At 43.7% G+C, this 12,816-nt stretch overlaps 1 protein-coding gene across 3 annotated transcripts in view; it reads right to left on the reverse strand.

The window, feature by feature from the left end:
• Positions 1-12,816, reverse strand: part of VAMP7 (vesicle associated membrane protein 7) — a 51,208-nt gene that overhangs the window by 36,025 nt on the left and 2,367 nt on the right. Inside the window, exon 1 of one of the 3 annotated variants that reach the window (XM_077451119.1) lies at positions 7,351-7,371. The exons of the other annotated variants lie outside the window; for them this stretch is intronic. The gene's annotated coding sequence lies outside the window, so the exon portion shown is untranslated. Of the gene's footprint in view, positions 1-7,350; positions 7,372-12,816 lie in introns of those variants that run through there. 3 annotated transcript variants of the gene reach the window in all.

The raw sequence follows: 12,816 nt of genomic DNA on the forward strand, positions 1-12,816 counted from the left end.
TAGGTCCAAGAAATATCTCCTAAACCTATATGGTTTAGGAGATATTTGCCCGAAAACAAGCACCGCTGTCTACGGCGCATGTGCCGTAGACAGCGGCGCACAGGCGCACAGAGCGCGGCATTCTCAACGACGAAGCTGCCGCGCGTGTCGGCTCCCGTGCGCATGCGCGGGAGTGACGTCATTGCGGCTTCACCGAATGACAGCGGCGGAGCTGCGAGACCCCACCAAGAAGATGGATGCGGCGGACTACAGGGGACAGCGGCGACTTTGCTGGCTCCTGTGTCAGGTAAGTGACACATAGTGGACTACTATGCGATGCATAGTAGTCCATTATGCTTTGCCTTTGCAGGGAATGAAAGAGGAAGTAAACTCATCAGGGTTTACTTCCTCTTTAAGAGGTTCCAGCCAATATCTCATCTATCCAGAACTAAAAAAACAAACAAAAAAAAAAAAAGAAGTGAAAAGACAATTGCTTTGATAGCGAGCATCATCTTCTTGCTGGCTGTGGTGTCGGAAGGCCATACGTCAAGGAGGGGCGCCCTGTCCGACATTGTATAGGGCACCTAGGAAGGTGGGACAAGGTACTACATGTACTTTGTCCCAACAAGATCTGGATATTGTAAGAAAGAATATGTGATCATTTTCTTTAAAAAGGGATTTTCCATGGTGCTCCTTGAAGACAAAACAAACTACACTTGACAGTGACAAAGAGCAGAAGATATTGTAGTCGCCAAGCAGGGACTTTCCTTGGTGCCAAGTTCAAGGTGTGCCGTTCTGCATTTGAAGTGTATCTAGAGCAGACTGATTCTCTGGCAGGTAAGATGGAGGGAGCTCTTAGGAAGATAGTAGTATTGCTTGGCCACCAGTTTACTCATAATGGAAACCGCATCTTCCACTGGTCAACTCCAAAGACGCCCACAAAACCCACCGGAAGAAGCCCAACAACATGACTGCTATAAACTTCCTGTACTCCAACTGCGGGTTGAAGACAGGGAGAACCTCAGCCACCAAATATTATCAGGCTGCAAGTGATTCCTGAAGTTACTACTGGAGAGAACCTTTGGACAAAAGTGACGGCCATGCTCAAATGTTTGGAAGGGAAACGATGCAGGAACTGGGTTCACTGGCTTGTGATCTCATGCAGCAACCAACTCACCCCTGTGATGTACCATGTAAAATACACTTTTACAATATAAAATGAGGAGTTCATGAGGAGGACATGGGGATCAGCGAAGTAGAATTTGAAAGGGCTACAATTTACCTATTGCCTGACTTATCCTACCTAACACTATACAAGAGAAAGCTGTTATAAAACAATTATAGGGTTCTAAAGCCAACAACACCTGCTAGCCAATTATTCCCTGTCTGAACAAGGCATATAACAAGATAGCCCCCCCCACATTCCTGATCTAGGTGATCTCAGGAAGCCCAAAGTCCCTAAACAGCGCCATCCACAGTCTTAAGTTGGCCAATCACACAGACTTTTCTTTTCAGCCTGAATGAAACAGAATCGAACAGAAAATGCTGTAATTTACCTGTACAATGCAAGAGCAATTTTTACACGCTTTACAATAAAAGTGTTTTTAGCAGTAAGCACTATGAACTATTATTTTCTTTCAGCCTCTGGTACACACAGCGCTGCAGAGATAAGAAGTTTAATTTTTGGTGGTTCAGTAACCCATGTAGCACTGAGTGTTATTTGGAAGTGGTTGGAGACTTGGAGAGACTCTTTATTATCTTTGGGAGTATCCAAGAAGGAGCTTGCCTGGATATCTATCTGCTTGTTTGACCTTTCGAAATGGAGGTCAGAGGTGAGAGTACACCCTGGGGCAATGGCAGGTATAGGTGTCATTTGAGTCGATCAGCTTCACTATTAATACATCATATTTATTTTCAGCAGTTTATGTGGACTTTATCACATATACACCATTTTATTTGTTATTTTTTTGGACTTTATCACTGATCATTTTGGATATTATCCATGCTTTATGGATAGTTATGAGTGCACTTGTCAATCACAGGCTATTCAGTTCTATAGTGTGGAATTTTATCGCAGATTATTTTGGACATCGTTGAAGGCCAAATTCACCTTTCTGAATATGTTTACACCCATATTTAAAGTGGAAGTAAACTCCCCTATCGTTTTCAGCCAAGGAAGCAGCCATCTTTGCCTCTGTAATCTTCAACTGCCACAGTGCTGCACATGTGATCTGTTATGACACCAGCCATTGGATGGTTTGACAGTTTGGTTGAGAGCACAGCCAATGTGCAGTTAGCATTCCCGGCATGCCGGGAATGTAACCGTTTAAATCGATGGCTTTATCTCCACTTTAAGGTGTAACATGTAGCACGTTCAGCATGCACCCCCCTCTACCCTCTCTTCCTGTGACAGTGGGTAGGGGGATCCTCTCTCTGTACCCGCTGTCACAATTTTATGGAGTGCCGCACAGCGCTGTCATTTATTCATAGCTTCCCGTGAATAGATAGACTACAAGTACTGTCATCCATTGCAGCTCACAGCTTGCAGTTCTCAATTAACCGCCTGTGAGCACTTGCATAGTTCATGGATATCCCTGCTCTCAAGTAACTGCCTTATTGTATCAGAGAGAAGAGCAGACAGCTATCCCGAGAGCCTCAGGAGCCTTGCAGTACATCCATAATGTACCGATCGCGGCTGCAATGCTCTGCAGGCTCCTTCGAAGAAAAAAAAATAAATGCACATTTTTTTTTTACCTGCAAAAAAAATGTGCATTTATTTATTTTATTTTCAAAAGGTGAACTTATACTTTATTGATACATTGTAATATGGTTAAGTTCACCTTTTGAAAATAAAATAAATAAATGCACATTTTTTTGCAGGTAAAAATAAATAAATAAAAAAAAATGTGCATTTATTCATTTTATTTTCAAAAGGTGAACTTATACTTTATTGATACATTAATATGGTTGTTATTGCACTTGTTAACTACAATTTGTGTTTCCTTTCAGTTGCTGTACACCGCATATTTTTTACTTTTTTTTGTACATTTTATATATTGACATTTTTATTAAATACGCCTCTGCATGTGGCTCAACTTTAAAGGCTTGTGCACAGATATTCGGATATTTTTATATATAAACAGCATGGATGGATGAATCTGCCTTGTCAACTATTGAATTCTGCTTGAAAATACCTGAACATTGCCTGCATCTAACTGGGTAGAGGTGCTGTTCGGCCAACAATTTTCCATTCACAGAATGTTGGGCGCAGTGGTGCCAACAGGGCAATTTTTGGCCAGTCCATCAGGAACAGGTCAAACTTCACTTACAGCACCGGATTTCATTTACCCCGAGGCTGTCCGAAAAATAATTCTGTATATGACCAGGTTTCGCCACTACTTTGCCTGCGCTTAATGGTCAGTATTGTGGGTGAACGAGTTCTGCAGGAATACAAGCCCATAGAAGAGACCACTGACTGCAGAGCTCTCATCTACCCTGCTGTGCATTTATCTTTCTAGGTGGCAGCGGAGCATCGCTCTGACAATCTGATTTAGACAGATGCACCAACCATACTTTACACAGCAGATGAACATTTTAGCAGATGTCAGAAATAGCAATGAGGCAATTGATGCATTTTGTTTACCAACATTTATAAATGGAACAAGGAAGAGCAGATTGTGAAACACTAAATGGCCGAACCACATGACGGGAGCCCAGACATGAATTATATTGTCGGCTTTCTGATCAATTTCTCTTCTATTTAAGTGACGGATCAGTGATGACCTCATATATACAGAGCACTCTGCCATGATCTATGATCAACTCAACAGAGCGCCAATAACCGCACAACATAACCACATTGTAGATTCAGGAACACTGCAGGCCTAGCCGTGAAAACACACTTACATTTTCTGCGTCCCAATGCCTCTGACAATGTATGCTGTGGTATGGGAGCCCATTTATTGGGATGAAGTGCCAATACATCATAATGGATCGAAAAATCAGACCTATGTTATGTTTTCTGATGCAGAACACTGTAATGCGTGGTAGTGCATTATCATACATTGTGGTGCGATGGGGGTACCATTTAAATTAGGGCTGAAACAAGTAATCAATGAAAGTAGTTGTCAACTATTTTCATAATCGATCAGCCGATTAGTTGGCGTGCAGACAGAATGCATCATTTGTTTACATATTAGGAAATACAGTGCAGCACACATACAGCTCAGTACACTGTCCATACATGTCAGTAAGTGCCTGAGAACTTGTAAATGTGAGAGGAGCAATGCCTCATGGGACATGTAGTCCTGAGCAGGAAGTGAGTGGTTCTAAAAGCAGAAGTTTTTTTTTACCTTGCTATGGGGGCACGCTATACTATAATTTGCAGCTTGCTATTGGGGCACTTTGAAGGCAGGAGGAGCCAGAAGCATCGGTGAGGGACCCCAGAAGAGAAGAATCAGGGCTGCTCTGTGCAAAATCATTACACAGCGCAGGCAAGTATAACATGTTTGTTGTTTTTTTAATTACTGTAAAGACTGTGGAGGGAAGATCAGCATCTGAACCCAGAGAATGTGGAGGTAATAGAAGGCATTACATTTAAAGTAAACTTTTAGGTAGGAACAAGGCACATTTCAAGGAGACAGGGCACATTACAGGGGGCAGGGAACATTATGTGTGAGCAGGGCACATTTCAAGGAGGCAGGGAACATTATGTGGGAGCAGGGCACATTTCAAGGAGGCAGGGAACATTATGTGGGAGCAGGGCACATTTCAAGGAGGCAGGGAACATTATGTGGGAGCAGGGCACATTTCAAGGAGGCAGGGAACATTATGTGGGAGCAGGGCACATTTCAAGGAGGCAGGGAACATTATGTGGGAGCAGGGCACATTTCAAGGAGGCAGGGAACATTATGTGGGAGCAGGGCACATTTCAAGGAGGCAGGGAACATTATGTGGGAGCAGGGCACATTTCAAGGAGGCAGGGAACATTATGTGTGAGCAGGGCACATTTCAAGGAGGCAGGGAACATTATGTGGGAGCAGGGCACATTTCAAGGAGGCAGGGAACATTATGTGGGAGCAGGGCACATTTCAAGGAGGCAGGGAACATTATGTGGGAGCAGGGCACATTTCAAGGGGGCAGGGAACATTATGTGGGAGCAGGGCACATTACATGCACCCCAATGTGAAACGGGTCTAAAATAAAAAATGTTATCTCTGAGTCTGATGATATTTAATATTTACCAGATTCAACCTCCAATAATATATACAATGTATCTCTTATATCTCAGAGTGGATTAGAGGTTTTGCTCCCTAACCATATAGTTGGTTATTTATATTACCATCGCATATACATTTAAGAAAAAAATTGGCCTTTTTTTTTTTAAAAAAACTTTACATATTAAATTATACACTACAATTTTTTTAAGGTTATTATCCAATTAATCAAAACAATAAATTGGCCAACTAATCGATTATGAAAATAATCGTTAGTTGCAGCCCTAATTCAAAGTGAATAAAATGTGTGCATTACTGCAACACATAGATCTAAACAGGGCCTTAAAGGTCTCAAGTCCGGGGATGTATAATAGTTGCCCTCCCACTGTAAGGAAAAGAGGAAAAAAAAAAAAAAAAAGAAAAATTATTTTTTTTTTTATTTATTTTTTTAAATAAAAAGGGAGAAAAAAAAATAAAAATAAAAGAAGATTCTCTATCAATTTTACTGTTCTGTTCTAGTCAGGAAAAGACAGAAGCAAGAAAAATTCAATGAAAAACAAAGACAGGTCTAACCCTTCCCCGCTATATCCAAAAAAAGCTAGCCTACCAGATTTTGCATGTTTTTAGCGCAGGTTTGCAACACTCTTTCTTAAGCAATGCCATTTTCACCAATTGACCATTTTACAAAAGGTCAATGTATAAAAAAATATAAATAAATAATGGACATGACTTTTCCTTCCATTGCGCACAGTTGACCTACCCCCTCTTAACACAATGGCTAAACGGTGTACAAGTGTTAATGTAATAAAAGCATTATTGTGATTGGGCCTTTATTCCTGTTTTTAAAAGCCTTAAAATGGACCTTTCTGTGCACTGCAAGGTCCTCATATACTGTTTGGGCCGCTCTATTAATTTACATTTCTGTTAGATTTCATACTTCCTTTACCCCGATCTTCTGCATCGCTGGGCGTGACGTCACCCTCTTCCAGGAAAATGCTTAGGAAGTACAGAGCAGACCACATCTCACAAAAAGACACTCCTGTCCATTACAAGAGCAATTATCTTCTTATGAGATTTGGACTGATTTGTATTCCCCAGGAGAAGTGTGATGTCACCCTCACCTAGATACCTTGGGCTTAAAGTAAACTCCACTTTGTGACTTATAATAAAGCTTACCGATTAGGTAAAATATCTCCTTAATGTGCACCGTTTAGGAGATTTTTGGTTGTTTGGGAGCCGGCGATGGGCTCTGAAGGAACCGCATACTCGTGCTTGGGGTACTCATGCATGCACAGGAATGACGTCACCGCGGCTTGACCATTCAAACAGCTGGAGTCTGCCAACTCGCAAGGAAGACTGGGTGATGATGGAAGCCCTGTCAGCAGTGAAAGCATGCCACTGGAGGGCTTCATTTTAAGTTAAGTCTTTCATAATGTGCTAGCATTCGGTACATACTAGCACACTATATTACCTTGCAGGGGGACCAGCTTTTTTTTTTGGTAAGGACTTTACTACCACTTTAAAAAGGTACTCATAAAATCTAACTTTTTTTTTTTTTTCCTTTAAAAGTAACTTTTCAACCTACTGTAAGCAGGCAATTTATACAGGGGGGTGGGTCCCCAACAATTATATGCACACATTGCACTGCAAACTTAATGCATGAATGGCCCCGAGGCTCTATTCACACCCGCTGTATGTATGCACATTATTATGCATATTATAGCTGTGCACACTGAAAAGCGTACGGTATGTTATGTTGCTGTACAATCTTAATGTCACCCCAATACACACATACAGCAGAAAATAATGTAGCTGTCCTTCACTGCAGCACAATGCAAAGATGTGAATGCACCTTGCAATGTGGTCACTACACTGGCCAAAAATTATATACGTATGTTTTTTTGTTCTTTAAGGATTGCGAATGGGCCCGTTTCAAAAAAAGCCATGAAAAAAACCCGTGTAAATGCACACAGTTGTTAATGGAACTTCTATAGTTTCCTTTAACAATGCACTAAACCTAGAGTGCATTGATGTAAAGTGGTTACATAGGAAAGAATGGGATTTCTGGTTAAACTACATTTTCCTGCAATTAAAATGAATGCATCGTACTGCAGGAACACAGATAAATGTGAATAGAACCTTGCAGTAAACTCACCTTCACTTAGCCATTAGTCCAGATGCAACTTCATGCAGTTTGCACATCTCCTCCAAACAGACAATACACACTGCCGGAAGGAGAAGTCTGTGATGAAGTTTACTATCACCAGAATGCTGACATTGGAAGAATGCCTTTTTTTTCTCAGCAAAAGTGGACTTTCACGTTAAGCAAGATTGTGTTCCAAATAAACCAAAAGGAAGAAACTGAAAGCGGACGTTCACATAACCATACAGGATCAACATCATAAACCAGCCCGTATGGAGCACAGGACAAAAAAAAGTCATCTTTATACTGTATTTTCTCATCACAAAGTCCAAAATAATATTATGACCCTCCAATGAATTGATAACTGATTATTATGTTCTGTGCTCTAATCAATGAAATACAATCCACTATTGATCATGACAAAAGACAAGGGAGTTGTTAAACATCTTAATAGGTTTGAAGGGCAATCAGATGTCTATTAGTTCCTCCAGACACCACCAAGTGATAGATAGAAGTGAAGAAAAATAAAGTTTGCTGAGCAATTTCCTCAATAATAGACTGCGTTCTACTGACACAGCTTTGCCACCCACTAAATACACAGCTATGCATACTTGTGATATACAAGGACAGGTATCTTGATTAATATATGGTAAGGTATATTTTAAAAAATTGCAGTAGAATTGTACAAATGGTCTAAAGTCTAGGGCCAATTTGATATAGATCAGATGGCTGCACTGGCCCGGAAATCCTCTTTAAATGGTGCCCTTATATGAAACCAATGTTGGCAGTCCTGGGATGGAGTTATTCCAACCACCAAGACACAAGAGGTGCAACCACAACACCAACCATACTAGTTCAAACAGTCCCATGCAAGTATAAAAATATATAGAGAAGCCCACAAAGTCATACAACAGGAACAGGGCTTGTAGAAACGTGTCCCTATCATGGGCACATGAGAATGGACCCATGGCAGTTCCTACAGTACATGCTCATCCCAATTAATATGGGACATAAGCCCACATCCCACAAATGACAGTACCCAAGGTGGTTCCTCAATCACACGCTCATCCTGGTTTATTATCATGGGACACAAGCCCACATCCCACCAATGATGGTTCAGGTGGTAGTTCCTCCAACACATGCTCAGGCTAATTTATTATTATAGGACACAAGCCCATATCCCACCAATGACAGCAACCAAGGTGGTTCCGCCAACACACACTCATCCTAATTTATTATCATGAGACACAAGCTCCTGTCCCATCAATGATGGTTCCCCATGGTAGTTCCTCCAACACATGCTCAGGCTAATTTATTATTATGGGACACAAGCCCACCAATGACAGTCCCCAAGGCAGTTCTAACACATGCTCATCCTAATTTATTATTATGGGACACAAGTTTTCATTCAACCAATGAAAGTACCTGTGGTAGTTTCTTCATCACATGCTCATCCTAATTTATTATTATGGGACACAAGCTCTAATCCCATCAATGACAGTACCGATGGTGAAAGCACATTCTCATACAGATATATTAATATGGGACACAAGCCCTCATCTAACCAATGGTTCCTGCAGCTCATCCTATCTTTTTAATATGGGACACAAGCCTTCATTCCACCAATGGAAGTGTCTACTGCAGTTCCTGGAACACATCCTAATGAAATAGCATGGCATGCAAGCTTACATCCCATCAATGGCAGTACCCAGGGCAGTCCCTATAGCACCTGCAAATCCTGGTGGAGGCAGACAGGCCGAGGTCACCACATACTGGACTTACTACTGACTAGAATTTGTACTAATTAGCACTATGGTACACTGGCACGTGTAAGCGGTTTTAAAGTCTTTTTAATAAAAAAATAGATTTATCTGGTATACACTATTGTAGTATTTTGGTTCTTGTTTCGTATATATTGATCCCTGGAAGAGATGGCTACATGTGAAAGGTGGAGGAGCCTGTTACTGAGCCTGGAGGAGGACATACTTGTGTTACTAAGCTGCATATGACCACTTAATCTTTTGGAGGTCATTTGCCTCTAGTTAGCCCTCTTTGAGGACACAGTGGTGGTGTGCATTCACTGGGAGGGATGTGCTTACATAGGATAACAGAAGTGCCAATTCATGGGACTCATGGGATTTGGGTTTTGTGATTTTTTGACTAATCCCTGGTTAATATAAGAACACAGTGTGGTAAACCTGCCATCGGTGCTCTTTTCCTGTACCGTTTGCAAATCGCACTGCCCTTGCAATCTGCAGCAGGTGTCATTGTAATGTTAATGACACCCCAATTACAGGTCACAAACGCGGTGCGTTTTCCTGCACTAGATCGCATGATACAAAAACAACCATGTGATCCGGTTGCAGTTGGTTTCTAAAATTGTTGCATGCACTACTTTGGTGTGATTTGAGCCCAAAATTGCACCGCACTGAATCACATGCAAATTTCACAGCAATGCGGTGTGCTTCCTGTGCGATTCATAGTGCGAACAGGGGCTCAATGTTTATTAGTAGGATGTAAACATGTATTTTTCTTTATATGTTATATGCACTGAGTGGAACACCCCTAGATACGAATTATATTTTTAATATGATCACATATAGTTTTATTAGAACTAGTGCTACATATTATGTCTTTAGTACATTCCAATATATCAATATGGGACACAAAACTTAAGGTTTAAGCGATGATAGGATAGAACCTCTGTCAAAATTTTATTACGGTGTCCCCTCTGGGGGCATAAATGTCTGTCTTGGTGACCATTGACACTGGTATAGGATGTGAGTGAAAATACCACACTTGAAGTTGTCAATAGAACAGGAATAGAGATGAAATCTTTCAATGTCTGTCACTTCCTGTTTTGTATAAAGCTTTGGTCTCCAAACTGCAGCTGTTTGCTTGTTTTTATCCAGACCATGGGGAATTATTTTATTCACCGATACCAACAAAGATGCATAGTTCCTCCCAGTGACAGGGCACAATTCCCCCCCCCCCAGCGACGGGGCACAATCCCCCCCCCCCCCAGCGACGGGGCACAATCCCCCCCCCCCCCCCAGCGACGGGGCACAATCCCCCCCCCCCCCCAGCGACGGGGCACAATCCCCCCCCCCCCAGCGACGGGGCACAATCCCCCCCCCCCCAGTGACGGGGCACAATCCCCCCCCCCCCCCAGTGACGGGGCACAATCCCCCCCCCCAGTGACGGGGCACAATCCATCCCCCCCCCCAGTGACGGGGCACAATCCCCCCCCCCCCAGTGACGGGGCACAATCCCCCCCCCCCCCCCAGTGACGGGGCACAATCCCCCCCCCCCCCCAGTGACGGGGCACAATTCCCCCCCCCCCCAGTGACGGGGCACAATCCCCCCCCCCCCCAGTGACGGGGCACAATCCCCCCCCCCCCAGTGACGGGGCACAATCCCCCCCCCCCCAGTGACGGGGCACAATCCCCCCCCCCCCCAGTGACGGGGCACAATCCCCCCCCCCCCAGTGACGGGGCACAATCCCCCCCCCCCCCCAGTGACGGGGCACAATCCCCCCCCCCCCCAGTGACGGGGCACAATCCCCCCCCCCCAGTGACGGGGCACAATCCCCCCCCCCCAGTGACGGGGCACAATCCCCCCCCCCCCCAGTGACGGGGCACAATCCCCCCCCCCCAGTGACACCAATGATGGGGCATTGTTTTTTTTCCCACTGCAGTGGGAGACCTTTTCTACTGCCAAAGGCCACAGTCCCCTAAAGTCTGAAGGACAGTAAACTGGCCCTTTGTTTAGAAAATTTGGAGACCCCTGGTACAGAGGATGGGAAATGAAAGGGAATCTCCTCCATGAAAAAATAAAAAATAAAATACTGAAAGCAGTTTAAATCTATCCAAAATTAAAAAATAAAATGTTTTGGCCATAGATAGTTTAACAATGAACTCAAATTAGTATCTCATTAGAATGATTCTGCATGGTGCCAACATCATTGCATTGCTCATGATGGAGCTGGGCACTGCCCACATCAATGTCTCACGTAAGGCTGGTTGATATTTCCGAACGAGTCTCTTAGATTTCATGTTCTTGGAGATAACGAATGTGTTGCGATAGTGTGTGTGACACAACTACAGCTGGGAAGTGCGGGTTGTGCAAAAGAGTTGAGGAACTGAACTGACAAGATAACTGATCTGCAGGTCTGATCGTCAGTAAGAAGACCTGCGTGAAAGGGGCCTAACTTCTACCCAGCCACTGTGGCATTTTATCTAAAGGGTAGGAGGAAGGCTTTCCAATCATGTGATGACCGATTGGCTGTTACAGTGGTCACATGATCGGGAGCCCGCCCCACTGACTAGAGAGAGCGATGGCAGTGAGCAGGCACTCAGCAGTCGCCTCCGTCTTCATGGATGTGTATGCAATACATGGTCAATAAGAGGTTAAAGTATCTCTAGTGAAAACTGTATGGGTTAACTGCTCTATTTATCCAGGGGCACACAGAATGGCTATACTCACACGATCCTTCAATCCTCCAGAAAACAGCGCTCCCCTATGTCCAACTGTAGACTGTTCCTGCCGTCCTCACACCCAGAGCCAGTCAATGGGCATGACGACATCAGGAACAGTCCATTCACAAGACCGCTAGTGTGTAGGGGAGCAGGAGTGGTGGGGACCAGTCTTACACCCCAAAGGTTCGGAGGATTAGGTAAGTATCTCCGCTCTCCTCATACCTAATCAAAAACGAGCAGTTACCCCATGTACACTAACAAAAACGTTTCCTAGAATTCCTGTAAAGTTATATTATTATGTTATTTACCTGTATAATTCTCCCTTGTGTAGACACCGAAAGCCCTAAGACTGCGGCTGGGTGCCACCATCTGTGAGGTCAGCAGCCCAAGAGGTGTCACTCAAGTCATCCCCTATAGCAGCGGTTCTCAATCTGGGGGTCTATTGCCGATACGCCAGGGGGGTCGCGATTGCTGGTCCGATATGGACAGCCAGCAAGATGTCACTTCCAGGACAGGAGAGATCGTGCGGAAGTGACATTCCGTCGCCATCTTGGTACACTCGTCCGCAGCAAGGCTACAGTTAGAAGTCGGCAAGTGGACATCTTTTTACACCCACCGAAGTCTTGCATTTAACATGTATTTTTACCAATAAATTTAGCTTATATACTATATAAGGCTTATATAGTATAAAAGTTCAGTTTACTGGTAAAAATACGTGTAAAATGATGTCCGCTTGCCGACTTCTAACTGAAGCCTTGCTGTGGACGAGTGTACCAAGATGGCGGCAACAAAATGTCACTTCCGGTTAACACATTAGACGGGTTGCTGATTCTGATGGAACAACTGAGTGACTTTGGTAAGTCGGAGACACTAAATTAATAAAAGTATTTTTGTACAATTGCCGCCACTGTGCCCATCCAAACGCAAAACCCAAATGCTGACCCTGTGCCATATCAAATGCTGCCACTGTGCCCCCCGCCATCTGCCCGGCACTTACCCT

Source organism: Lithobates pipiens, unplaced genomic scaffold (assembly GCF_037356315.1).
Source record: "Lithobates pipiens isolate NorthernLeopardFrog02 unplaced genomic scaffold, aLitPip1_a1.2 Scaffold_1, whole genome shotgun sequence".
NCBI classification, from domain to species: Eukaryota; Metazoa; Chordata; class Amphibia; order Anura; family Ranidae; genus Lithobates; species Lithobates pipiens.